We start from the raw sequence: 27039 nt of genomic DNA, 5'->3' as shown, positions 1-27039 counted from the left end.
TTAAATATGATATTTCTGTCTTCATTAATTTAAAGCATGTATATGATAATGTGTCCTTTTTTATTTAGTGGTCTGTCCTGGAGGGAAAGAAAGGCTTGATGGTGAAGCAGAGGGGTGAAGGTTTGGATATGTTTTAATAAAGATGAGTATCCCTAAAAATGCTTGAATTATATGGAAGGAAGATTTGTTGCAAGTTACAAATCAAAGCCTGAAATGTCACTTATCTCCTAATGATACTTCTACACAGATTATTAATTTCATTTTAGAAGCCCAATGAATGTTATATTTTATGACATTGATTAAACATCTTGCTGCCATCTACCCATCCATCCTTTTCGTTTTCAAAAATCCGTATCGGAATTTAACAAAAACAGCTCATAAATGTGTATTTTACAGCCTAGCAGAGTCGACTGGTTCCCCCACTCTGCTTACAAGCAGACCCGTCTTGAATCCTGGGCTTGGGCCGTTTCTATTCTTAGCAGTCGGGCTTTTCTAAACTGACCTTGTGTTTTGTTACCAGAGTAGGATCGGGGGATTTATTTGGAAGAGCATTTGTGGCTTCTGGAGCTGCAGAGCCACGAGGGGGGCTGTGGTGTGGCCGGGTGAGCCCCTGACTGGGAGTCAGGGACTCCGCTTTCATTCTGGCTCTTAGACAAGCCAGTTACCTCCCTCTTCTGTGTCCTGGGGATAATTACAGCCTCCCCTAGTTGGCTCACAGTGTCATTGCGGGGATGGATGAGATAATAGACGCGAAAGCTCTTCCAGCCCTTCAGAGGGAAGCAGTGTGGTCGTGGATTTAAGAGCCAGTAGAGAATAGAGTGGGATGATTGGTTTTGGATCAACCTCAGGCATTTTGGGAAAGGTTTAGGATGACCCTTCTGAAAGCAGGGAGAAAAGGCGTTTGGAAATAGGTCCACTGTGTTATTATTTATGGTACTTTTGTCAGTAGAAGTACCTCTGGTTCCTCCAGACTCACACCTGTGTTTCCTCAAAGCCACTGTGGCCTCATTCCCCGCCTGGATTGGCTCCAGTTAGAAGACCCCGTTTGTTCCTGTGGCATTTCCCTCACGGTGACGTTTATAGTTGCTGTCATTTTTCTCTGGAGAGGATGCTGGCACCTGGATCCCCGTGCCAGGGCACAGCTGCGCCTGTTCCTTCCTCCAGGAAGGAGACATAAAAAGACATATTCTGAGGAATCTGAATCAACTCCACGTGAAAGATTAAGGGCCAGTCCCCAGAGGCTGCCACGTCCGGAAGAAATAACCTGTTAAGGCTGGGGGGACTTGGGGGCGGGGAACTCGAGGATAAACAGTTCTGCAAGAATGGATACCACCAGGGGAAATCACTATTAAATCAGAAGCGGGCCTCTGTCCGAGGAACCTTACCACAAATGTGCAGGAGGCTTGGGTGGTGGAAGCAAGGAGCAGGGGCGGTGAGGTTCGTGCCCCTAGGGACGAGAGGGTCAGCCCGAGAAGGAACAGGTGCTGCCAGGTCTCCCCGAGAGGGCCGGTCCATCCCGGCAACAGGGCACAGAGGAGCAGGCTGTAGCTTGCGGAGTGACACTACCTGGACTCACTTCTTGTCTCTCCCAGTGCCCTCAGGGAAGTTACCAGACTTTGCTGATCTTTGAATTCGTCGTCAACACCAGCCCTGTCCCACAGGGACCTTGTGAAGGTTGAGTGAACCACTAAAGTAACGTGTGTGACCTACTTAGCGCAGGAGCTGGGCCCGAGTTAGTGCTTAATCAATGTTACCTGTTGGCAAGTGTCTGGGTAGTAGCGCCTCAGTCAGGGGTTTTTGTTGTCGGTGGTGGTAGTGGTGGGTTTGGGTTTTTGATTTTTTGTCTTATTGGTTTTGTATTTTCTCTAAAAAAAAAACACTATAGAACGGCATCTCTTAAAAATCTGCAGCAGACAGTACTTGGTCTGCTCTGCAGGGCCTTTCGTTGTGGGCATGGTGACAAACTGGCTTTAAGTGACAGAGCATGTTGAGTGAGGCTGGCTGTTGGTGACGGCCCCGCCCTGTTTGGGGTATGGGGAGTGGGTGTGACCGTCACTGGGACAGGACAGTAGCTGACGAGTGAAGACCTCCGGCATGCTGTGACACGTTCTCCAGTGACTTGTTTTCCCCCTTTTTCTGACTCATTTCTCTCCCATCCCCCTCCTTTCCTCCTCTTCCCTCTTCCCACCGCCCTCAACACCCCCTCCCAGCCAGCCCTCCCTAGCGTGCTCCGGCACTGGGGGTGTTGCATAAAGGGAAGATACGGCATGTTTACGGAGAGAATTTTCAAGAAGTGTTAATTTAATATGCTAAAGTGTTCCCTTCAGCATTTTACCTTTCTTGTTGTTTTCACAAAACAGCCAAGACTAAATAATGAGCCCAGGGCTGTGCCCTTTGGTAGCGTGATAGCTCATTACCCACTAGCGGCCTCCATCTGCCCTCATGGCTGCATGGGGAGCCATTACGATTATGATGGAAATCTCAGAAGCCATTACCAAGATGCAACAGAGGGCCTGCTGCAGACAGCCTAATGGACTAATTTGTAATTGGGAGAGGGAAATGAGTTAGCGAGCTGGGGCCGGTTTTGATGAGAGTGGAAGTGCGCATGCTAAATGTGATAAATGAATAGGAATGTGTGTTTGCGCAGTGGGCTCTACAAGGCTTTCCATCTCTCCCGGGGATTGGAGACGTGCTGACAAGCCGTGAGGCGCGAGGAGGAAAGGGCTCGGGGGAGGCAGGCAGGATTCAAGGAGAGTAGCTAAGGATAAATCGGTGAGGAAAACTAATGGCAGTAAAATCCAAGGAAATGACTGCATCTGCCATGAAAGTAGTAATTAGGAAGCGTTTGGTGTGCGTGTCTTTAACCATTAAAATAGGGACGAGGGGGAGCCCTGGCGCTTGTTGTGGGAAAAGGGGGTGGGGGGTGGGGGTGGGCTGTGATGTTCTGAGAGGGAAGCCCCTTGCAGAGGGCTCTGATGGGAGAGCGTCCTCAGACCTGGTGGTCCACACAGATTCTTCCAGCTCCACACAGAGCTCGTTCCTGAATCACCGCGAGAGCCCTCTCTCCCAGGAGCCACTGGAGATCCCGCAATGGCAAGGCGCTGCAGGCCCAGAGGCAGCCGTTGTGCAAGGGAAGGAGCCCGGCTGGGGGTGCCAGACCACCAGTGCATCTAGGCCAGAAGGCTTCCCGTCCTGGGGGGCTGGAGAGTCACCTCGTAAGCACCCACGCCCGGCTCTCCGACCTGAGGAGTGCTGGGTGCAGGCATAGACACACATGGGGCTGATTTCCAGAACCCGGCGCTGCCTTCTGTCCGTCAGTCAGCTCCCCAGATCTCAGCAGCCGGGTGGAGAGAGTGCCCCAGGCGTTCCCAAGGGCAGCCCGGGGCCTTTGTTGCCTCTCAGGCTGATGTGGCCTGTTGACCGCGCATCCCCAATCTGTCTGAGACCATGTCCTTCTTGGAGCTGTCCTTGTTTTACTTGTTTTCTCTGCCATGTAGCCTCTCAGCTCTAGTCTGACCTCCAGACTCTGGTGTCCTTTCCCATAAATCAGACCTTCGTGTCCCTAGAGCTGCAGCCTTAGTGCGTCCCTTTCTCCCAGCAGCCTGCTGTCCTCAGCCTTCCTCTGGATCTCACTTTTCCCCTGGGGCGGCCTGATTCGAGCCTTCAGGGTTGTCCTAGCACTCAGGGCTCTTCCTGCTTCCAAGCATTCCCATCGCTTTGCCTAGGAAGACCTTTCAGCCTTTTCTAAACAGCCTGGGGGAAAACATACAATCCTTCAGGGAAGAAGGAAGCAGTGGAACCAATTAGTTGAGCCCCAGCCCGGGGCTGGCAGAGCACCTTACCAAGGTAAGAGGCCAAGCGGGTTGTCTCCTGCCCTCAGTCCCACCTCTGTCCCAGTGGCACCCTCTCCTCATAGCATTCCCAAGTACATAGGAAAACTTTCCGTTTTCTTCACCAACCACCAGAAGGTAAGATTTCTAATTAGCTCCCTAATGGGTTGATGACAGTCCTGTTCAGCAGAATTTAATTGACAACTTACGTGGTTGATCACATGATTGATCCCACCTAACTTTGAAAATGAACCTGAGGAAACCAGCCGAGAAACACAGATACAGTGAGACCCCAGACAGCTCAATCTGGGAGAAAGCAATCAATCAGTAAACGAGGCTGAGAAACACTATCAAATATTATAAGCTAAAGGAAGTTATTGAAAAAACACCAAGTGTGGTTCTGATTTTCCTAGATGTCATGGGAAGGGGACAGCTGAATGGATGCCTTTGACTACTAGCAGAAGCATGTCATTGCATCAGGAGAAACTGACTTTTTCCCAGCCAGTGTCTGCTGTTAAATATACCATCAGTTATGCTGTCAATGTCCCTTCAACCAAGAGCCTCATCAGACACTCCATCGATAGTAGAAGATCGAGATTTTCTATAAAGAGCTATTGCTTACATGTCCTTTAGTCAAAGCCGCCCCCCCGCCCCGACCTGTGTCAGCGCTGGACGAAGCCCTGGAGAGACTATAAAATTCAAGGGCCTGCTGTGCCCAAACTCTCATTCTAGTGAGGCAGACCTGAACTTGGATAACTAGTTCAGTTACATAGACAGTAACAGAGGGTTTGGAAAACACACAAGAAGTCATCAACCGGTTTGACAAATATTTACTGAGTACATGATTTAGAGCAGACACCGACCTAATCACTGGAGATAGAGCAGTACATGAGTGGCATGGTCCCTGTCCTCCTGAAGCTACGGTCTAATTCTGACCCAAGGGGAAGGAAGAAGGTCCAGGGTGGGAGACAAGGGGGGTGGCATTTGAGGTGGGCTGTAATGCTAGAAGTTCACTGGAAATCACCAGGAATGAGATATCCAGGAAAATCCCAAATATTTGGAAATTAAACAGATTTCTACATATGGGTCGAAGAGGAAATTACAAGGGAAATTTGAAAACATTTTAAACTGAATGGTAGTAAGAATACTACGTATCAAAATCTGTGGGTTGCAACTAAAATAGTGCTCAGGGAGGAATTGATGGTTTTAAATGCTTATATTAGAGTAGAGGAAAAGCCCAAAATCAATGACCTAGGTTCCACTGTGAGAAGGTAGGAAAAGGACACAGATAAACCCAAAATGAGAAGGAAGGAAATAATAAAGAAAACAGCAGAAATTATAGAAATGGGAAACAGACAGTTGAGAGAAAACCTTAGCTAGACTGAACAAGGGGGGGAAACACACCAATACCAATATATCAAGAATGAAAAAGATGTTATCAGTACAGGTCTTACGGACATTTAAAGAATAATCAGGATGGGAGTTCAACAAGCAGAAATGGAGAGCATGAAGTCCAAATAACAAGAGTTGCTAGTTATATGTGGGTTTGGAGGGGCGTGGGAAGAGGGACTTGGCATAGAAGACAGTGAGGCTAGAAATTTCGCTTGGAATCAGGTACTAACGAGAATTGTCGCTTCCTGCAATGACCCAGGGCCCGTGTTCACAGTCCCACTCACTGCTCCTTGCAGCACAGTTCCTGATGCACAGGTTTGAATGTGTTCTTTGACCAGCAGATGCCGAACCCGAGGACAAGTCACCACATGGGCCATAATGCCCTGCTTTCAGGGCCCCTGAACTTCCTCAAAACATTTTTGCACATGGGACATTTTTGGCCAGTAAGTAACTCTAACAGATCTGAGTCTGCCGCCCCCAGAATATGAGGAGACTTTGTTTCTCCCCTTCCAAACTATTAGGTCCTTGTCAGTTGGGCTCACAGGTTTCAAAAATGATCTGATGCCATCCTAAGACCATGCTGTCATCCTTGCCATGATTTATATGCTTCTGAAAATGGGACTCTTTTTTTTAAGATGAGTCTGAATGTTCATAGCAGAAGATGCTTGTCACAGCCTAGCTGCTCACTTAACAGCTTCCAAGTCAGCAGGAGCCCCCCCAACACCTAAGAGAGTGGGGTGGTGGCATGGGCAGGCTTTCATCTTCCTGCGCCACGAGTCTGTGGACAAGGCCCTAAGCTGCTCAGCCTTTCACCTGCAGGAGTCCTGGCTTGTCTCTGCTGCTTTGTGGTGGAACTGGTCCTTCTTTGCTCTCTCTTTCTCCTCTGCCCCAGTATCCACCTGAGAGGCGATGTTTCATCATAGCAAAGACCATAGACTCTGGAGGCAGACTCTGTGGTCCTGAGCAAGCTACCTTCCCTCTGCGCCCCTCAATTTACCATCTTTACTGTGAGCAAATTGAGAGTGGCTCACTCACAGGGTCATGGTGAGGAGTTAAATGACTTCACATACTTAAGAAGGGCCTAGGAGTGCGGGCGGGAAGGATCAGAGCAGGTGAGTGTGCCCTATATGCTAAGTTGAGGGGCAGGGCTCTGGGCACCTGTGTCTTTATTTACCTGAGTATCCTTGTGCCCAAGAGAGCAAGGCATTCAATAGCAAATTTAAACACACACACACACACACACACACACACACACACACACACACACACACACACACACACACACACACACCCGTGACAGGTTGACACCTGGTAAGTGCGGGAAGTATTAGGAAATCTCAGGCTTGGCTCTTGGATTCCTCGGGTTAATTACCCTGGCAGTCCTCTTTGGGTGGGAAGCTCCACCCTGTCCCTCCCACTGTTGACCCCAAGTACCCTGGGTTGGACAGCAGCAGTTTGGTCAGGAGTCCCTGCCCTGCTGGGGCTGGCGTACACTGACCCTCAGTTAAGACTGAGGCTCTTGTGGGGTCCTCCAACCTTCTGAGACAGTAGATTTCATGAACTGGAAGCTTTCCCCTTCCCTAAAATAGCCGGGTGCCGGTTGCTTGTGCTATGACATCGGTGCAGGCAAGAGAGGAATGTCTTGAAAGGGCAGAAAACCTGGGACAAGGCTGGGGAAGAAGAGGGAGAAGAAGCCATCACGTGGGGCTTTGATTTCAGCAGGTGAGAGTGAGTCAGGCACTCGTGTTTGACCTGACATTTTCAGAACACTCTCACGTGCACTGTCTTACCACTTCCTTACTACAAGTTTGGGAGCAAGAGATGGCCTAAGTCAGTATTTGCACTGGAAATGAAAAAGCTAGAGCCCAGGAAGGCCAAAGGGCGTGCTCAAGGTCACATGGCTACTTCCAGACACATTGGGGACCGGAGCCCAGAAGTGCTGCCTCCCAGGACTCCCCTCAGGGGAGTGTGGAAAGTCGCCGTGAACCACCATCTGAGCAAACGGCGCGACCCACTCTTGGCAAAAGGACGGGCCTGGCTGTAGCAGGACCAGCGCAGAGCGCTCTGGGACCCTGCTGACACCGCATTTGAAACTCCGCCAGGGAAGGGGGACGTCCTGGAAGTTCAGCCCTCTGTTGGCTGTTTCTGAGAGAGCGTTGTTCTCCGATGCTGGATTTAATGAATAAATTCTAATAACTTTTGCATTTTTATCCATGTCGTGCGTGTTTATCTGCCCTCCCCACGTAATTTCCCTCTCCCCTTCTACATACTATATTTCTTTTCAAGCCACTGAATTTTTTTTTTTTTTAAGTTCTCCTCAGTAATTGCTGATAAAGATGCGTGCCTCCTTGTTCTGCATTTGCACGTGTATATGCTCAGCGCCAGGAGCTCAGGGAGGAATGTGTGGAAGAGGGTATGTTTACACTTCCAAGGGGAGGTGACTCTGTAGGAGCTGAGAAATGGAAAATGGTCTATGACCCCTGGTGGTATGTGAACTCCTTAGCGGGTAGGAGGTGTCTTGCCTGGCTGTCTCCGGCACTGGAATAGGAGCTCACCTGCAGGAGCGTGGAAGTGCCTCTGTGGAATCCACGTATCCGTGAGCAGGCTGGGCGGCTGAGGGGCTGGATGACCAAACGAGTGGCTGGAGAGATTGATGCTGAACCATCAGAGTCAAGTCTCACTTGGCCGGTTGTGTGAGGGAGTCTTTACAGTTACTCCTCCTCTGGATTTCATTACAATATTTTGTCTCAGTTTTATTCTGCCCAATTCTCAGGATTTCTTTATGTTCTTAGTGGGAAAAGTTGCTTCTGTTATTTTTATGAAACGTACTCTTTTCCCCCAAGTGCTCAATCAGGGTAACTGTGATTGAGAGATCAGAGTGAGCTCCAGGAGGAAAGTTAACGAAGCATGAGAATAGGCTGAAAGTGACTTCTCGTGTGCAGTCTTTAGGTTTTCTACTCTTCCTACTGGTTTATCAAATAACCTTTCTTGGAAGGTCTACTAATTCCTTTGAAAAAAGATACTCATTTTACATTGTGTTATAATATACTAAGCACTGTTATTACTAGGATGTTTTGAGAGACAGGGAACAGTCTTTAGAACTGAGATACAGTTCTAGGAAATTAAATAAAATCCACTGACCAGAAAGAAATGGAACATGATAGGGCGGGAGAAGAAACAGTCTCTGCCCGAAAAATCAACCGTGAAAATAGTAAGGATTTATGTGCAGCAAATCCCGAAGTTAGAATTTAAAATAAATAAATGGAAAGGATGGTATGATTTGAAGTCAGCTTCCACTCTGAACTAGGCGTTCAAGACCCAGAATAAAAATGGTCCTCTTCATTGCAGAACTGATCTTGGTAGCCAACGCCTCGTCTCCCCCAAGAGCACTTTATTTGAGAATCAAGGGAAGTCATTGCTAAGAAAGCTTGTCTTCTTAAACCAGGAGTGACTTTCAAAGAAACAAATATCAAATTGGGAAAACCCTGCTAATCTTTTCCCCTTAGAGTCTAGGTTTGGGTGTGTGTGTGTGTGTGCGTGTGCACTGGAAATGAAGGAAAGATTCATTATTCATTATATATCTTTTTTTTTCCTCAAAATTACTAGTCGTCAGACTCTGATAGAGCATTCCTTCTTTTTACCACTCTTGAAAAGCATAGTGCTCCTCAGGTTGATTCAGCCAATAAACGGTCAGCTTCCTAAAGAGACTGTTTGGGATTCGTGAGGAAGAAAACGCCAGGATCTGGGCGGTGTAGAGATCAGAGCCGTGATCAGAACCAGAAGGGGAGTTCGGACTGTCCCCGACTCTCTTCCTCTTTGGATGAGCTCCCCGCATCCCCACTGCCCTCTCCCACCCTTGACCCTCCAGTCCCACCAGCTGCTGTTTTTCCTTTCTCTGTAGCCTCGGACGCAAGGCCACTGAAGAGAACAGGCTGAAGGCCCCTGTATTCCCTGAAGTGATTCATTGCTTAGTAGGAACTTCACTAAACTTCCCAATTGGAGTTTTCTTAGTTTTGAAAATCAAACAAAGTTCAAAAAGTAAACATCACAGGTAGACATCCCAGCCCAAAGCAGAAGAAAAATGTCTCATGTTAAATGTTTTGGCACAGAACAGAATTTATGAGCATTTTCAATGTTTTGATTTTTTTCCCCCAGTCACTGTTATTCCTTACCCCACCCCCAGAGTTAGGTGTGGAGAGAGTATGTTGGCTGGTTTCCATGGTGACACCGAAGAAAAGTCATTTTTTAAAGTAGGTTTCTACTGTGTTATTTCACACGCATGAAACATCAACATCTACGCTGTGTGGCTGTTACCCCCAAACGCGAAGACATATAAATGGCTGGAGTATTTTATATAAATAGACAAGTGGGGGTGATGTTTTCCTTGGTCTCGCGCCGACCCTAGTAACAAAAGTCTCTCAGTTACCCAGGGCACCTGGGCCGGAGCAAGGGAACAGTTCTGCTCAGTGTTAAACAACCTTCTCTCCTATGAATAACTATTGGAAAAAAAACAAAACAAACCACAGCTCACATTTAAAGTCCACTCCCTCCAACTAAAAAGTAGTGCTCCGATGCGAAGTTCCCAAATAATCAGAATTTTCAAACCTTCATCTGTGTTTTCAGTCTAACTTACTTGATCAACCACTGCAAATACCCCCTTATCTGTCCAAGGAGTCATCTAGAACCTTCCTGCCCCAGGAAACACGCAGTTGCCGCCAGCCTCTCGGAGAGATGAGGTTAGGAAAGCGGAACTTTTAGTAGCAGAAGTTTGGTAAAGCTCTCGCCTCTCCTCTGCCACCCCAACTCGCCTGCAGAGTTTTGAAGTGGAAGAGCATAGATAAACTGTCTCATTGTTTCCCTTCCATGTCACCGTGATGTACTTGTTACATTCTGTAACTGAGACTATACTGGGTTTGGGGAAGAGTAAAATGGACAGCACTGCCTTATCTTTGGAGAAAGTATCATCTTGCATGTGGAGAGTGCCTTTAACTTTTCCAAGTTCTCTCTTGCATGTGAACTTTCTAATAATAGTGGAAGATAGTTTTTTCTTGGTATACTCTCCTTGTTTTAAAGCTACAGGGACAGAAGTCTAGTTTGCCCAGCATGTGAGGAACAAAGCCGAGTCGAGAATTCAGAACCCATGATTTCCCCCCAAAGCTTATGTTACTAATCCTGCACTTGGCGTCTTCCAGACAGCCAGTCTGCTCAGATACAAGGTGAGCGGGTGCAAGACCACAGATTTCTGGGACTGGGTCTCAGACACACACGGACCGTCAGGAGGAGGTCATTCTTCAGTTATCAAATAGTTACTGAGCACCTGCTACCTGCTGGATGCTGCTTTAGACAGCGGTGGCCACAACAGCCAAGAATCCCTGCGTTCCAGTGCGGGGAGGGGCAGATGACGAACAAGTGAGTAAAACGCAGACTGTGTCAGAGGATAAGCGCTAGAGAGAAAATAAAGCAGGAAGGTGGGGGAGTGCTTGCAGTCTTAAATAGGGCGGCCGGAGAAGGTCTTTCCAAGGGAGACATTTGAACAAAGAGCTGAAGGCGCTAAAGGAGTGAGATTTGAGGATCTGGGGGGAGAGAAATCCAGGCAAAGAGGAAGGGTAGGGAGTGTGGGAGGCTGCACGTATCGCTTTCCTTAGATCTGCAGATGCCGGGCCCGTACTTGCTGCATGTGCTTGTATTCATGAGTGTATTGTCTGTTTGAAAACTTCTCTCAAATTCTGAGCTTGGTACATGGCTTTAATTTCTGCGGTAATGACTTCCTGCGCCTGGGGAGCTCTTTAATAGGTGCATTCGGAAAGTTGTAATCATTAGGCCTGGGTTGGTGTCCTATTACCTACGTGGAAAAAGCAGAATTGCTTTGGCACTGATTGGATCTTGGGGTGGTGACTCTATTTTCTTGGTTTTTAATGCAGATCATTGAAAACATGTCAGGGCCCTGATCTCAAGTGTTTCTCTTAAATAGGGAGAATCATGTTTTTATATGCAGGGGGTACAGGAAGGGACTTGGGGTGGAGGGGGGTGGGCAGAAGGGCGCTTATATTTTAAATGCCAGTCAGCTGCAACCACTGGTTATCTGGAGCCTGTTCAAACTCATTTGGAGAACAGTTGAATTTTTAAAGTGCCTTTTGATTCTCTCTTTCATTTATTTTAACTGATCTGCTGGGATTAGGAGCTTGGTAGGGGAACACCAGAATGCTTGCCAAAATGTGTGAATAATTAGAGCTCTGATGATGTGTGCCAGATAGAAGGGGAGTATTCACACTTCTGATTAGATTCAGCTAAATGCAGTTGTAAATCACTGCCGCCCCAGTCACGGAGCCCCGTCAGGAGTTAGCAGGGGAGGAGGCTGGGGGGCAGTGAGGGGACGAGGGGCTGCCCCAAGGCACGGGGAGCGGCAGAGGGGGGCGAGCAGGGTGGTTCCAGTGGCAGCAGCCAGAGTGACGATAATTCTGGCATCCCTCTTCCCGTTCGGTTCTGTCATCTCGAGTCTTGCTGGGCGCCAAGCTGGCTGCCATCTTGACAAATGTGGATAAGATGAGTCGCTGTTCTCTGGACACGCACTCTCAAGGGAGGTGAATGAACAACTGTTGATCTGTGTGATGAGTGTGTCAGAAGGACAGACACCAGACCGAGAGACCCCGGGGGAAGAATGGGGTCTGCAGAAGGGAAAGGGGCAGAGAGAGTTGTATTTCCTTCTCAGACAAAAGGTGAAGCTTCAGAGAGCTCAGCAAGGTGAGCTAGTGGTTAGAGGAATGCCAGGCTAAGGGAACAGCATGTGCAAAGGCACAGATGTAAAGGGGCCTCTCTTAGTCTTGGCGTGATGTCCATTGTGGCTGGAGGCTGGCAACAGGACAGGGCAGGAGGATGGGCATTGAGACCTGCAGAGTAGATTGGGCTAGACTCTGAAGGGGCTTTAGTGCTCAGTTAGAAAGCTCCTTTTCAAACTGCAAATCACTCCAGGCGTCCTGATTCAGCCCTGACAAAGGGTCGGTGTCCCACCCCAGTGAGAGAACCCGCTTCAGTCACAGTCATTGATGGGAAGGTGTTGGTCTTCTTTACGGACATTGGGGCAGGAGAAAGAAACACAGGGAATCACCACTCTCACCAGTGGGGAGCCTTTGGAGGTTAGTAAGGGGAAGAATGAAACAGAAGGTGGTTGACTTAGGAAGGTAGCCGGCAGAAGCTGTGGTGTAGAATTATCAGTTTGTGGGGTGAGCCTGGGTTGGATGTAGATGGGAGGTTATGGCCAAGGTCTGAACAAAGATGACGGCAGAAGGAATCCACTTCAAGAGAGATTTCAGAGTGGAATCAAATAGGGCCTGTTGAGGACTCCAGCTGTGTGCTGGGTTCCTTGGCTGCATGGAACTGAATGGGGCCCTTTCAGAACCCTTGCGGTGGTCCTAGTTGAACACTAATCCTTCCTGATTAGTATGGAGCGCTATAGCCAAAGACACAGCGTCCTGCAAAAAGCAGACAGTGAGTATATGTTTTAAAGACTGGCCCGAGGTCTGGAATCCTGGCGGTTTCCTATTCACATCCACACTTTTTCTCCCTCTGCTACACCACTCTTATGCTGCCCACTGCCCCGTGTTGCTAAAGGGTAGTGGTGGTCTTTAAAAAAATCCTCCTCACTCCGGAAGCACATCACAGCCCCATAAGATGCTGTCTCTGGTCCCTCTCTCCATCCTGTTCTTGGAAGAGTGGCTCACTTTCTCTGTCTTGATCATGTAACAAGATGCTCTGAAATGAACTAGCAGCTTGAGGTGGGCGTAAAAGCCCAGGAAAAGGAATGCAGGGGAAATGCGACAGAATGGCATGAAACCCAAAGCAAATGGTAAAAATGAGCAACACATGGCGAATGTGGAACAGAGAGAAAAGCAGAAAAATCACAACCACATCTGACATCTCTTGAAATGGCGAGAAACAGAGGAAACAACACATGTGGTTCTCTTCAAGTCAGAAAGATTCCTCTTCACCATTCCATGATGGTGTGAAGGGGACCCTTTTGGAAGACTTGAACCCTTTTCAAGTGGTTCTACCAGGGCTTTTATTTCTTCCTCTTTGGCCAGTAAGTTCAGACACTCAGAGAAACACTTAGCCTTTTGCACCTTTCCCAGGCACAGAATAATAGACTAAATCGATGCTTTCCAAAGTCCGTGTCAAAGAAAATAATCTGAGATGTGAGGAGAGAAAATCTAGAACTACTTATTCTTATCTTACTCTTTTAGATTTATTTCTTATGTATATGTTTTAGAAATAGTAGAGTGGTGTATGATTACAGTGTATAAATAAGTGAAAATATATTGGCAGGGTTAAGCGATTGGTTTTTCTGTTTGTTGCCCCTTTTGGGGGGCACGTGATCCATGTGCAAACCATCAGGGTAGTTACCAGGGTTACTAGTTGGGGTTGGGGACAAGAAGAATGCTCTAGAATTATGTGTTTCCTTATAGAAACAGGCGAGTTACCTGGATGGTCTGTTTCCTTCGAGCCTACGGGATAGCCTGTCAGGTCCTCTTAGGGCCTCAAATGCTCCAGATCTGTAGTCAGAGCCCAGAGAAAAGGAAGTTCCCCAAGAATCGTTTGGACAAGAGACGGCCACATTTATGTAGCCTGTAATCAGTTGCAGAGCTGCACTCACAGGTGGCAGAACACGGTCAGAAGTCACCCTCAGGGACCCTCACCCTCATAGGCCTGACTCCTTCACTGCCCTTCCCCCAATGTTGCTGTCACTGTTGGGGGTGCAGGGTGTCTGTGCCGGGTTGTCTCACCCCCCAGCACCCTCCTCCAGGCCACGGTGTGCAAGGGTGCTGCGGTGACGTGAGCCTTGCCCGTGACAGCGCTCCCCACACCAAGAGAGCCATAAAGATGACACATAATCGCTACAGCCAGACTAGAGCCAGGAGCGCTGTGCTGCGCTTGGGTGCTTTTTACCTTTCTTGCAGCCATCAGCTTTTCTTTCCTCTTTTTCCAGACTTCAACTCCAGCCCAGCTCAGCCTCAGAAATCCCGTTAGTGTTGGAGAAGCAGATGGCACAGGGGCGCCCTTCACTTGGGTCGTCAGCCGTGTCTCCACAGCTCAGGGACTCACCCTCCCACCCCACCACCCAGGCTCTGTCTCTGGGGAGTATCCTCCCCATTCCTTCCTCATCTGCTAGACCTCTGCCCCTAGGCAGCCTGTTCCTAAACGATGCATCTCTTGTAGAGATGTGCTCTGGTGAGAACAGAAAGACTCTCCTCACCTCGCTGCAGACAGCTGTGCAGCAGGACCCCTCACCTCCAGCTGCGAGCGCTTCTCGTCAGTAGCTTATGGACAGCCTCGGGCTCCCTTTTTCCCGGTTTCCTCTCCAGCCGTGTTTATCACACAGCTCCATCTTAACGGTGATCTTTCTAGATGTTAGACACAGATAGAGCTCTTGTGTAAGAACACACCATCAGCAACAAATGGAAGATATTACGCGTTCAGGTCGTCAGTTGCCCCGTTTCTGTCTTACTGAAATAGGAGATGGACCACATCTGTTTGAAATCAGTGGAGTGAAATAATAGCTGGTGAGTAGAGTCCTGAAGGAAGTGGGCCATGATGGGATCCAGGGTCTCCTTCTATTGGAAGGACTTTGCCCACAGCTCCCAGTGGGGCTTATAGAACTCGGGCTCTCAAGAATGTTTTGTGTCTCCGGCAGAAAAGTAGTGATGGAAGCTGTTCGCGTAAAGAGGTCACTTCTCTCAGAGAGCTTGGTTTAGAGGAGTCAGAGGATGTGTGGTAGGAAGGGCGCATCACCCCTCGTGCGGAGTGCTCAACCTCCTGGCAGTTGTGAGCTTTTGGGAGGCTCCCTTTCAGGGAGAGCACTGATAGCAAGTATCTCAGGGATGGCATGGTCTTGTTCTTTTTATTCTTGCCTTTTAAAAAAATTTTTATTGGAGTATAGTTGACTTACAATGTTAGTTTCTGCTGTACAGCAAAGTGAATCAGTTATACATATACATATATCCACTCTTTTTTAGATTATTTTCCCAGATAGGTGATTACAGAGTACTGAGTAGAGTTCCCTGTGCCATACGGCAGGCCCTTATTAGTTATCTATTTTATATATAGTAGTGTGTATACGTCAGTCCCAATTTATCCCTCCCCCCCACCCCGCTTTCCCCCCTGGTGACCATAAGTTTCTTTTCTACATCTGTAACTCTATTTCTGTTTTGTAAATAAGTTCACTCGTAGCTTTTTTTTTTTTTTTTTTTTTGCGGTACGCGGACCTCTCACTGTTGTGGCCTCTCCCGTTGCGGAGCGCAGGCTCTGGACACGCAGGCCCAGCGGCCATGGCTCACAGGCCCAGCCGCTCCGCGGCATGTGGGATCCTCCTGGACCGGGGCACAAACCCTTGTCCCTCGCATCGGCAGGCGGACTCTCAACCACTGCGCCACCAGGGAAGCCCTGTAGCATTTTTTTAGATTCCACATTCAAGCGATGTCATATGATGTTTGTCTTTCTCTGTCTGACTGAACTTCACGCAGTATGACAATCTCTAGGTCCATCCATGTTGCTGCAGATGGCATTATTTCATTCTTTTTTATGGCTGAGTAGTATTCCATTGTGTATATGTACCACATCTTCTTTATCTACTCTCTGTCAATGGACATTTAGGTTGCTTCCATGTCTTGGCTATTGTAAATAGTGCTGCAATGAACATTGGGGTGCATGTATCGTTTTGAATTATGGTTTTCTCTGGATATATGCCCAGGAGTGGGATTGCAGGATCATATGTTAGCTCTATTTTTAGTTTTTTGAGGAACCTCCCTACTATTCTCCACAATGGCTGTACCAATTTACATTCCCACCAACAGTGCAGGAGGGTTCCCTTTTCTCCACACCCTCTCTAGCATTTATTGTTTGTAGATTCTCTGATGATGGCCATTCTGACCGGTATGAAGTGATACCTCATTGTAGTTTTGATTTGCGTTTCTCTAATAATTAGTGATGTTGAACACCTTTTCATATGCTTTTTGGCTATCGGCATGGTCTTGTTCTGAAGTGGATGTGTTTTGTGAGTGAAGGATTCAGGAAACAGCCAAGGAAGATGTGATCTTTTCTCAAGATCCTCTGTACTCTCCAGCCTTTGTCAGCGAGGGAGTTACTGGCATGGGTGGGGCCATCCCCACACGTCACAAGACACTTAGCAACACTGCTCTGCCCATTAAATGCCAGGAGCTCTTGCCATCACCCTGACACCTGAAACACGGCTCCCACATTTCCAAATCCTCCCTGAGGAGAGGTGAGGGAAGAGGGTGAGCCCAGGGGACAGAGGAGCACCCTTCTTTCTGTAGACTGGGGACAGCCAACCCATTATTTCACTCAGAATCCTGACTAAATTGTCCAACACATTTTTTTAAATTAATTAATTTATTTATTTAGTTTTGGCTGCATTGGGTCTTTGTTGCGGCACGCGGCTTTCTCTAGTTGTGGCGAGCAGGGACTACTCTTCGTTGTGGGGCACTGGCTTCTCACTGCGGTGGCTTCTCTTGTTGCGGAACATGGGCTCTAGGTGTGCGGGCTTCAGTAGTTGTGGCTCGCGGGCTCTAGAGCACAGGCTCAGTAGTTGTGGCTCACAGGCTTCGTTGCTCCGCGGCATGTGGGATCTTCCCAGACCAGGGATTGAGCCCGTGTCCCCTGCATTGGCAGGCGGATTCTTAACCACTGCGCCGCCAGGGAAGTCCCAGTTCAACACATTTTGGAAAGAGAAGAAACGTTGGTCCCCAAAGGAGGCGCCTGACCCTGGTCCAGTACGTTGTCACGTGTTAACCCAGCTACACCGGCCATTTATGCATCTGTGTCACCGAATAGTCACAGTGCAGTGAGACTTATACGTTTTAGGTCTAGAACTAGATTTACAAGTCAGTAAACTGTAGTGCGAGCCTGTGTGTTCATGGTGATCCACGTGTGGGACACAGTTTGAAAATTGGCCCAAATGCAGAGAACATTTTCACTATCAACAACACTACCAACAAAGAATTACTTTTTAAGAACACATTTCTTTTTTTTTTAATTTTACACCGACCATCCCCCCTCTGCTAAACAATCGAGATTGCTTGTTTGTTGAACTTAGTTGGCAATGACTTTATAATGAAAACAAAACCTATTTTGAAATTTTCAGTCTGAGATTTTCATTAATTTGAGGTCATGAATTTTTTTTTGGAATTGTCAATCCCAATCTCCCAGTTCATCCCATCACCACCACCACCCACCCCCCGCCACTTTCCCCCCTTGGTGTCCATACGTTTGTTCTCTACATCTGTGTCTCTATTTCTGCCCTGCAAACCTGTTCATCTGTACCATTTTTCTAGGTTCCACATATATGCGTTAATATACGACATTTGTTTTTCTCTTTCTGACGAGAAGTCGTGAATTTTAAGCTCTGTTATAAAAACCTTTTAATGCTTTCCTCTGTCTTTAGACATTTTCTCATCTGCCCCCTTGCATGTTGCTGTACGGAGGTTGAGTACATAGATTTGTCGTCAATTAAATATTAAAGCGTTATAGACGGTTTTTATTTCCTTCGGTTTGTTCTCCCTCTTCCAGCACCTAATAGCCTCATGCACAGGCTTTAAAGGGAGGCAGGTTTAGAGAATTTTAATGCAGAGAGTTTACGGGAATGGGGCGAGTGGAGCCGCACTGACCCCGTATCACACCTTTGCCACACAATCGCAGGCTTCTGTTGAAACTATTCTGGAAGATATCTATTCTCCCCAGAAGCTGTCCTGCATCGTCAGGGAAAAGGTATTGGGTGCAGGTGTCAAACATGACTAATGAGGCATGAGGAGTCGACAGCAAAATAACAGAGATTAGAGGTACAGAGGACTTGTGACTGAAGTGTGAATAGCAGTGTAGATGTGTGACTGACACAAAAAAGAGGGAGACAGCCTCGGAGGAGCAGTGCCTATCACGTTTGTGCGAAGGACGGGCAATTTCAATTATTGGGTTGATATCTCCTCATACGCTGTGGCGGGTGAGGAAAAAAAAATCTCAATTGTTTTTTCTCTTTAAACGATGAGGTTCCTGCAAGCGTTCAGGCTTGGCAACAAAATTCCCAAAATCTTCTAAGACAGGCCAGAGTCACCTTCTGCTGTTTTCCAGATTCACACAACTTGTTTTATTGTCAGACAGGACGGGACGTGTTTTGCTCATTAATTTTCCTTGTCGTCAGAACATCGTGGTAATAGTGCTGTGTCCACGGGCGTACACTTCCCTCCAAGGTAATCAAGTTGTATACATTAATTGCGCACGGCTTTACGTGTGAAAGAGAGACCGTGCAGTGTTCTCTTACTCAGGGGCCCACAAGGGCTCTGATTGGTGTATTGTGCCTTCCTGAAGCCTGTATTCTAAATGGAGGAGACCAAGAAAACAAATCAAGAAGAGTACCATTAGGTGTGTCAAAGGCTACCCCTGAGCAGAACGACACACTGCAGCAGTTGGGAGATTCCAAGGGAGCTGCCAGGGCCCGAGGCTTAAACTCCAGTGAATCATGTGACTTCGGGGCGGGTTTTTTTTTTTTTCTCTAGTGGCTCTGCAGAGCCCGACTGGGCCTTCACCCTGTCGGTGCTCACTGAGTGACAATCATGGTATTTTTATTTGTTCATTAGCCTCAGGCGAGACTACCAAAGAGATGAATTTCAAGAACTGCCTTGTTGGATAAGAAGCAGGCGTCTAGGCAAGAAGGGAGAGAGAAGCAGAAGCAAAATGAAACCAGGTGGGGGATGCTTTCCTCCTCCGGTCCTTTTGCCAGTTCCCCCAGAGCAGAGACGGAGATGGAGTTAACGTGAAGAATGTTGATCCTCTTAAAAGCGGCTCCAAACGATAGACCCAGGACAGGTTTCTAAACAGCTGTGATTCAGATTAGAGGCAGGGACTTGATGTATTGCCCCCATTAGCAAGTGTCCTAATGGAAAGGGCCTGCACTTCTCTGGGTCCCATCTGAATTAAACAATTGGAGTATTTTAAATCAAGGGTCATAAGTGTCAACAAGATGAAGAGCTCTGCCTCTTGATTAAAAGAGGCCTGTAAGTTACTTAGGAAGTTCTTGTTGGCACGAGCTGCACCGTGGTGGCTTTTCTGAAGCACTGTTTGTGTTTTGGGGGGTTTTTTTTAACTTGATTGAAGTATAGTTGATTTACAATGTTGTGTTTAATTTCTGCTGGATAAAGCATCACGACACCCAGGGTAAGTCCAGGTGTTGTCCCGAGGAGAGATCAGGAACCTGAGACCAAAAATGCAGCTGGAGAATTTAAATCACACACTCTTGGGAAGAATTGAACCCGCGGACCATGGGGTTTGGGAGCAGCAGTGCCTCTCAGATTTCTCTGCCAAATTATCCCCATGGCAGGGATCACATCACATCATCCCGAGCAGGCTGGGATGGGAACCCAAGTGGTCCACTTGCATTTCCACGTTTGTGTTTGCCTCAGTGTCAGTAATGTCTCAGTTACCTATCAGGTTAATTGCCAACCCCTCCTTCCCAGTCTTAAAGTCAAGCTCCAGGACCAGACACTGTCCCTGAAATTGGTGTCCCTCCAGGCGTAGCGCCTTGCACCCAGTTTGTGAAGCACCGGCACAGCAGGCGCCCCCAGAGCCCCACGTGCAGTCTCTCATCCAGCAGCGTCCCTTGCGTGTCCTTTCACCCCTGGGCCTGAAGATAGTGCTGACGTCACAGTCCTAGCGGAAGGCTGCAGACTTTCCAAGAATAAAAGGAGAACAGGAGGGGGTGCGCAGGGGGAGAGCAGAGCCTCAGCAGCAGTAGTGAGGGCGACAGCGTCTGGAGCAAGAGGCAGCAGATGTCTCTAGGTAGATGCCCTTATGGCAACTCTTCTGGAGAGAGAGGAAAATCCCAGTAATAATAACAGGGTTACAACAAATGAAAATTGGAAAATAAACAGATGGAACATGCCTCATAGTTTAGCTTTTATCATCAGTAATTCTGAATCTGCAAGTGAATATGGCTAACTGTAGTTGAAACCATCTGCCTTTCACTTTAAGATCCTGTGTGGAATCCTGTTCTCCACCCAGGGGAGAGTGGGGGGAGGCGGGAGAGGGAGGAAGAGGGGGAGAGAATCATTATTCTCAGCTGTCCTGTCAAAACAAACATGGGATCGCACCTCGTGGAAAGGTCAAGTGCAGATGGACACTATCCATCTCTAGAGACTGGAGTCAGCAGACGTCACCCACTCTGCTCTTTCCGGGCTCGGGAGGACCCCTTCTGGCTGCCCTTCTGATTTCATGTGTAAGCACCTTAAAGGCAGGCTCCCTGTTTCTTCTCACAGTCTGGGATGGGCATCCGGTGTTTAATCTGTACGGGGAGGATTAACTCAACTCAATGCTCGGTCCTCCCAGACCCTGCTGCATTCCTCTCTGTCTTTCAAGCATTTTGGAGGCTTAGCTGTGGTCCCAAACTGTGCTGTGGGTATGGAATGCCACGAGAGGATGGGAAAGAGATCTTCCTGCCACAGGGAGTTAGAATCTGGTGAAATTGGAATCTCCAAGACAGGAGGCTGCTGATTCTGGGTGATTCCCAACCCAAATCAAACCTTGTCTTAATCACCCACTTTTTGAAAATCAGCTTTTTTTTCAGAAGGCAGTTATTATCACAGCCTTCAGGAAATACATTTAAATGGCAGGTCACCCACAAACTCAACTTTAGCCTGTTGTACCTCACGTGCCCCCTTTCCCTAGACTAACCTGAGAAGCAGAATGAAGCTTTTATCACTTAGCAAATTGTTTCATCAAGAATACTATATGTGGGCTTCCCTGGTGGCGCAGTGGTTGAGAGTCCGCCTGCCGATGCAGGGGACACGGGTTCGTGCCCCGGTCCGGGAGGATCCCACATGCCGCAGAGCAGCTGGGCCCGTGAGCCATGGCCGCTGAGCCTGCGCGTCCGGAGCCTGTGCTCCGCAACGGGAGAGGCCACAGCAGTGAGAGGCCCGCGTACTGCAAAAAAAAAAAAAAAAACTAAAACATAAAAACTAACCAAAAATATCTAAGGGGGGGTTTCTGAGAAGTATGTGTGTGTATGCACACGGGCCCGTGTGTCCCCAAATACCAAGGTATTCCAAAAACTTTTAATTTTTTAAGTGTTGACTACTGTTTGTTCATACCCCAGAGGTGTTAACAAGCAGTGGATTGCTGGTGACAATCACACTGTCTCCAGCACTTGCAGCAGAAGGCTTGATTTAATCGAAGAGCTGTCATTTATTATTCTGTTGTGCAGTTCCAGGGGGGTAGCTAACTGATCAAGCTCTGACTCCTGGGAGCAGAGGGCTTTTTTGTTGTTGTTGTTATGTCTAAATCCTCAATACAAATTGCAGTATTTCTGGGCTCCCAGCGGGACCCATTAGAGCCTGTGGGGCATTAACGATCATTAATAGTGCTGTCAGAGAGAAAGGGGTTGGGGGGAGGGAAGGCAAGAAAGGGAGGAAGACGGGAGGGAGAGGAGGGGGGTGCAGAAGAGTAGCCAGGGAGTTGTGTAGCTTTTGCAGAAATGGAAAATTAATACATCTGCTTTGTTCATAGTACCCAATGTTTGATGTGAGTTAGCAGGCATCTTTAATTAGGTGGGTTAGTACCAGCCAAGTATTTACTTCCCTGTATTGAAATCCTTCCTGTGGCTCAAATCCCACTTGCCCTTCCTCATCCTTTTCCCTACCTCCCCCATGTCTTCCTCTCCCCAAGTCAGCCTTAAATCTCCAACTCCAAAAATGAAAAAGAAGGGGACTGAGGAGTGGGGAGAGTGATTCCCCTCAAAACAGCGCGTGCACACACACACGCACATTACAGCTGTAATTTACTACCTTGCCTGTGATATCCCATTAACTGTGATTCCTTTTAAAGTGTTTAAATGTATAGTAATCAGGTAGAAATGTTTTAATCACTTACTAACAAGCTTACTTACCAGGGCTGTGAAGAGAGGCTTAGGTATTAATTAGGATAACATGCTAATGTTTGCATTTTAGCTCTGCTACTATTGTGAGCCAGAGGACCCCGACCTGGGGTCCTGTTCAGAACTAAAGCCTTTTTCAAGAATCTTCCTTCTCTCACAATCCCATGTCTATACCAGACTGACTCACCTTTGCTTTCTTAAGGTTGTATGTTCTCCTCCTTTCTCTTCATTTTCCCTTTGAATCTCAGATTCTTGAATTCTAATCTTCTATCATATTCCCAAACCACAGAGAGGAATTTTTCTGAACTAATGATAGGTATGCATTCCGTGTCCCTTCCTTTCTTCACCCCAGCACTGCATGCCCGTGGAGCACCAGACACTGTACTTGACACAGGGACTGCAGTGGAGAGAAGGAGAACCAGGGCATTCTTCCTGCCCTCGTGGAGCTTCTGCTGTGGCGGGAGAGGAATCCCAGAGTCGTGTAGCGTCACAGCAGTGGTGCACAGCAGAGACACAGGGGCTACGAGGAACTGTAAGGCACTCTGACCCAGGGAAGGTTGAGGGAGATTCCCTACAGAAGCTCCAGGTGACCGGGATAAAGGGAAAGCAGGTTAGCAGTTACTTTGTTCTGCTCCGTGAGCTGTTTTTCCATGAACGAATTCAGCTGCTCCTCACACCAAGCCGAGAGCGTAAGAAGGATTCTCCGGTTTACAGATGAGGACACTAAGGTTTAGAGGAGATGAGCTGCCTGTCGTAGCCGGTGTAAAGCCCACGGCACAGCTCCTGGCTAAGTGACCCCGGGGGCTGAGAGCTTGACCCTTGGAAGGTAACTCTTCCATTTGCTCTTTTTCACCTCTTTTGGCATCTTTGAGCCCAGATAAGCCAGGCCATGTAGCTCTCACGCAGGCCTCAGAGTGGGGTGTGTGCTGCACCCGTGGCAGGGACAAACGCCTGGCTTGCTGGGGCTTCCCAAGTTAGGCAAGACAGATACCAGAGAAGTGAGTAGGACCCTCAGTCCATGGTCTCCAGTGTGGAAGAAATACGACATTTCTTTGCCTCCTTAAATTTTCTGCTGACGACAGCACTCCTGAAGGGAACTTGAACTTGAGTAACTCCTGGTGCTCCATTTATCCTCAGAGTTGTGTCCGGGGCCAGCGTCCTACCACTTGCCGAAGGATTTTGAAGTCTGGAAGTCCTCTGTGCTCTGTGTCCCCCAGCTCACTATCAGGACACTGCTCACCCCAGTCTGGGAGCCGGGGATGGCTTTTATTCCTGGGGTCTTGCTTCCTCCTGTGGGCTGCCCCCTAAAAAGGGCCTGAGTCCCTGGTGCTCTGAAAACAGCCTCTCCATCCCAGGTGAATCTTTTCTAGGCTTAGTGAAGCCCCTCCCCATCCCTCAGGCACTAGCATTCTGACCTCACACTTGATCTTCCGTGTTCAAATCGAGTTCGGTTGCCTTTAAACTCGGCGCCACAATGATTAGCAATGGAAGAAACCTAGCTTCCTTTTCCTCTAGAATAAAGTGTGGGGAAACACTTTCATTCCTTGTTTCCAGTAACACAGTGGTTCTCAAAGTGTGGTCCAGGTATTCAGGGGGCAGGAATCCTTAAGACCCTTTCAGGAATTCCACAAGGCCCAAACTACTTTCGTTGTAATATGGCGCTATTTGCCTTTTGCACCTACCCTCATTCTGTCACGTGTAGAGACATTCTCTTTTCATGTACAGTAGAGTTTTCCAGACACGTGATTGAAACAAATTGAATGCAGAAGCAGATGTGAGAATCCAGGTGTCTTCTACTAAAACAGACATAAGATTTGCAAAAATGTAAAATAATGCTACTCTTTTCACTAATTTTTTTATTCTGGAAAATATAGTTATTTTTAATAAAAATATTATTTTTATTAAAATATGTTTTTGTTAAAGGGTGATAGGTTTGTTATTTTTTAATGAATTAATAGACATTTTACAATCTTTTCAGTTTGAATTTTTAATAAGGTACCTATCAGCAGATATAACACACATAAACAGTAGCTTTTTAGAAGCCCTCAAAAAAGAGTGTAAAGGGGTCCTGAGGCCAAAACACAGAAAGGGAAGAAAAACCAAAACCGTCAAATTTCTGTATAAAACCAGCCTTGTCACATTGACAATTTCCAATTTGGATTGTGTCATCCAACGAGGGGAGGAGTTATTTGGACACTTTTGCCTTTTTCCTTTTTTCTTCTTCAAATCTGAAGAGTCCATCAGAAAATAGCCCCCTAAACCCAGGTAATCACACACCCCAGTTTCCCCGGCACAGTCCCAGCTCGTGTGTGTCTTTTGTGCCGGCATAATAAGAGGCTCCCCCTTTGACTCTCAAAGGTGTCCCAGTTTGGTTGATAAATTATAGGTCAGCCTACCTGAACCCCCCTCAACTTCACGAGCTTATAAATGACAAAGTAACCTACCAATCTTTCTGTAATTCAGAGAGTTAAGAAGGAGCTCCATTTGGATCGATTGGCAGGATGTGGCGGGCGGCGTGTGCTTCTGTGTGACCTTCCTCTTCCAGCTCTGAGTGTGGGGCTCCGTGGTCTTCTCAGCTGGCCGCTGGGCAGTCAGGTCTTCCCCTTCAAGGTAGCGGTGAAACAGTGGGCCACGTGCTCAGAGAGCTCGTCAGCAGCTAGCAGTTCAGATGACCCACATATCCATTTGATATTGGCGACACAGAGGCGTTTGCAGGGCTTTTTCTGGACGTTGCTAAGCCTGCTGAGTCTAAGATTTCAAATGCTGTTTTGAGCTACTTGATTCAGAGGTGAAGCCAGACCACTTGGAGAGAAGTGTGAAATTCTTTGGAGATCAGGGTCTGAAGCAGCCCACGAAAAGCCTTCTTTCCTTCCCCCTCCTCAGTGGGAAAATGTCCATTGCTTCTCATGATGTTAGCTGTCAAGATTTGGGGTGTACTTGAAATGCACCCCCCCCAACAGAAGGCCGAGATCTTTGTTAAACAGGAAACTTCTCTCTCTCAGGTTCTGGACCCAGGAGCACGGAAATTGGAATTCTTTTTAATTGACCATATGGTTAGTTCTGTGGCTTTGTGAAGCTATAAATCAGTGGAGGTGTAACCCAGCACAAATGTGACCAGAGGAAAGAATTTCCTTTGGCTTTTCCTCTTGTTACTTTCCAAAACTCACTTTTTAAAAAAACATTTAACCCATGCAGCTTTTGCTATATTATAGACATCGGTGGGAGGTAAGGGAGGCCACACAGTCTTGGACAAGTGAGCAGGGATCTATCAGGTGGATCCCGCAGTTTCAGCCACATTCTGAGAGCTCGCAATTTGGCTTTTGCTGGTGCCGGCAGTTACAGAAGAGGCCTACTCAGCTTCAAGCACTCAAGTGTTGATGGACAAAGTGCTAGTTTAACAGGTCTGTGTAATGGGGAACAGGTGAATAAGTACAGAATTAGTGCGCCCTTCACAGTAACAGCCTTATTATCACATGTTATGTGGGGTTTTTGCCTCTATTTGACAACTTGGGTCGTATAAAAAATTTTAAGTAACGCAACATGGAGGAAACCCTTCATAACAAAGAATTGAAACAATTAATCAAGATTTATAAAATCTCTGGGCGGCTGTGATCTGTCAACCAAAGTGGCTATTTCTGATCAGGTCCACAGCCTCCTAAATGAATAAATGGAGAAACAGCTCCAGAAGCCACAGCCTCCATAAGAGGCACAATTGTTCTCCATAACTGGAGACAGCAGAAGCCTGGGTCCAAGGAGCATTCCATTTTGAGAGGGAGGATGGAATACAGGGACAGTTTTGAGTCTGCCCAGCCTGGAAGGCATGTGATTTATCCTCCCACCCTCAACACGATGCCCACACCCAAAGCCAGCCACACGATGAAGCTTACTCCGCTTGTAAATGGTTGCTGTAATCCACCTTTTGCTGTTAGGGGAGTGTTTTAGTCCTGGCCTAACGCCCTTATTAAAAGGAAGCGCTATTGAGGAAGAGGTCCTCTACTTTTCCTTTGAATCGCCCTACAATGTATGGATTTGTTTTACAATTTTTAAACTATATAAATCATGCGCTCCACACATATCCTTTTGAAAGTTGCTTTCTTAGCAACACATTATGTTTTCCGTGTTTATCTATTTTAAGTAGAGCTCCAGTTTATTGTAACTGCTGTATATTATTTCATGATACGGATAAACCCTGCTTTATTAATCCTCCTGTTGGTGGGTATTTAGAGTGTCTCCCATTTTTAGTAGTAGGAAGAATTCTGTAATGAAGCAGGTTTCTGTATATCAGGGATCGGATGGGCAGGGTCCCAGGGTGTGGGCAGCTTGACCTGACTGCTTACTGCCAGTTGCTGTCTACAGCGGTTGACTCTGTTTCCACATCCTGAAAGCGGATGAGAGTTCCCTTTGCCCGCGTGTTGCGCAACAATTTACTCTCAGTAGACATTTGAATAGTTGCCTGATGGGTATAAAATCCTGTCTCACTATTACTATAATTTGGATTTCCCCAGTTACTAGTGACATTGAGCGTCTTTTTACGTATCTGTAGGCTATTCAACATATTGATGTATTTTGCCTATTTTGTAAACTAGTTTGCTTGAATTTTTTTTTTTTTGTCCTTTAGAGTTTTTTGTCTAATCTGGGTCGAATTTTTATTTCAGTTACGTACTTTGTAGCCGTTCATTGTTTCCTTTATTCTTTTTGTAGAGTAGCAGAAGATGTAGGCAAATAAGTAAGTTGGAAGCTGTAAGGTAAAGAGTCTTGCAGGTGCTGCTCCAGAGCTGAGAACCCCTCCTGTAGGCAGTGGGGAGCCATTGAGGGTTATCAGAATGAGTATAATGGTCAGATTCCCTTTAGGAAGAAAAGTGTAGCAGCAGAACAAAGCGTGGATTAAGGAGA

The 27039-nt window shown here is 47.3% G+C and overlaps 1 protein-coding gene across 2 annotated transcripts in view; it reads left to right on the top strand.

Moving 5' to 3' along the window:
* Positions 1–27039, top strand: part of AUTS2 (activator of transcription and developmental regulator AUTS2) — a 1122546-nt gene that overhangs the window by 848231 nt on the left and 247276 nt on the right. The gene's annotated exons all lie outside the window — the stretch shown is intronic.

This window comes from Delphinus delphis, chromosome 15 (genome assembly GCF_949987515.2).
Source record: "Delphinus delphis chromosome 15, mDelDel1.2, whole genome shotgun sequence".
Taxonomy (NCBI): domain Eukaryota; kingdom Metazoa; phylum Chordata; class Mammalia; order Artiodactyla; family Delphinidae; genus Delphinus; species Delphinus delphis.
The sequence above is the reverse complement of the archived record's forward strand: the minus strand, read 5'-3'. Positions and strand labels throughout refer to the sequence as shown.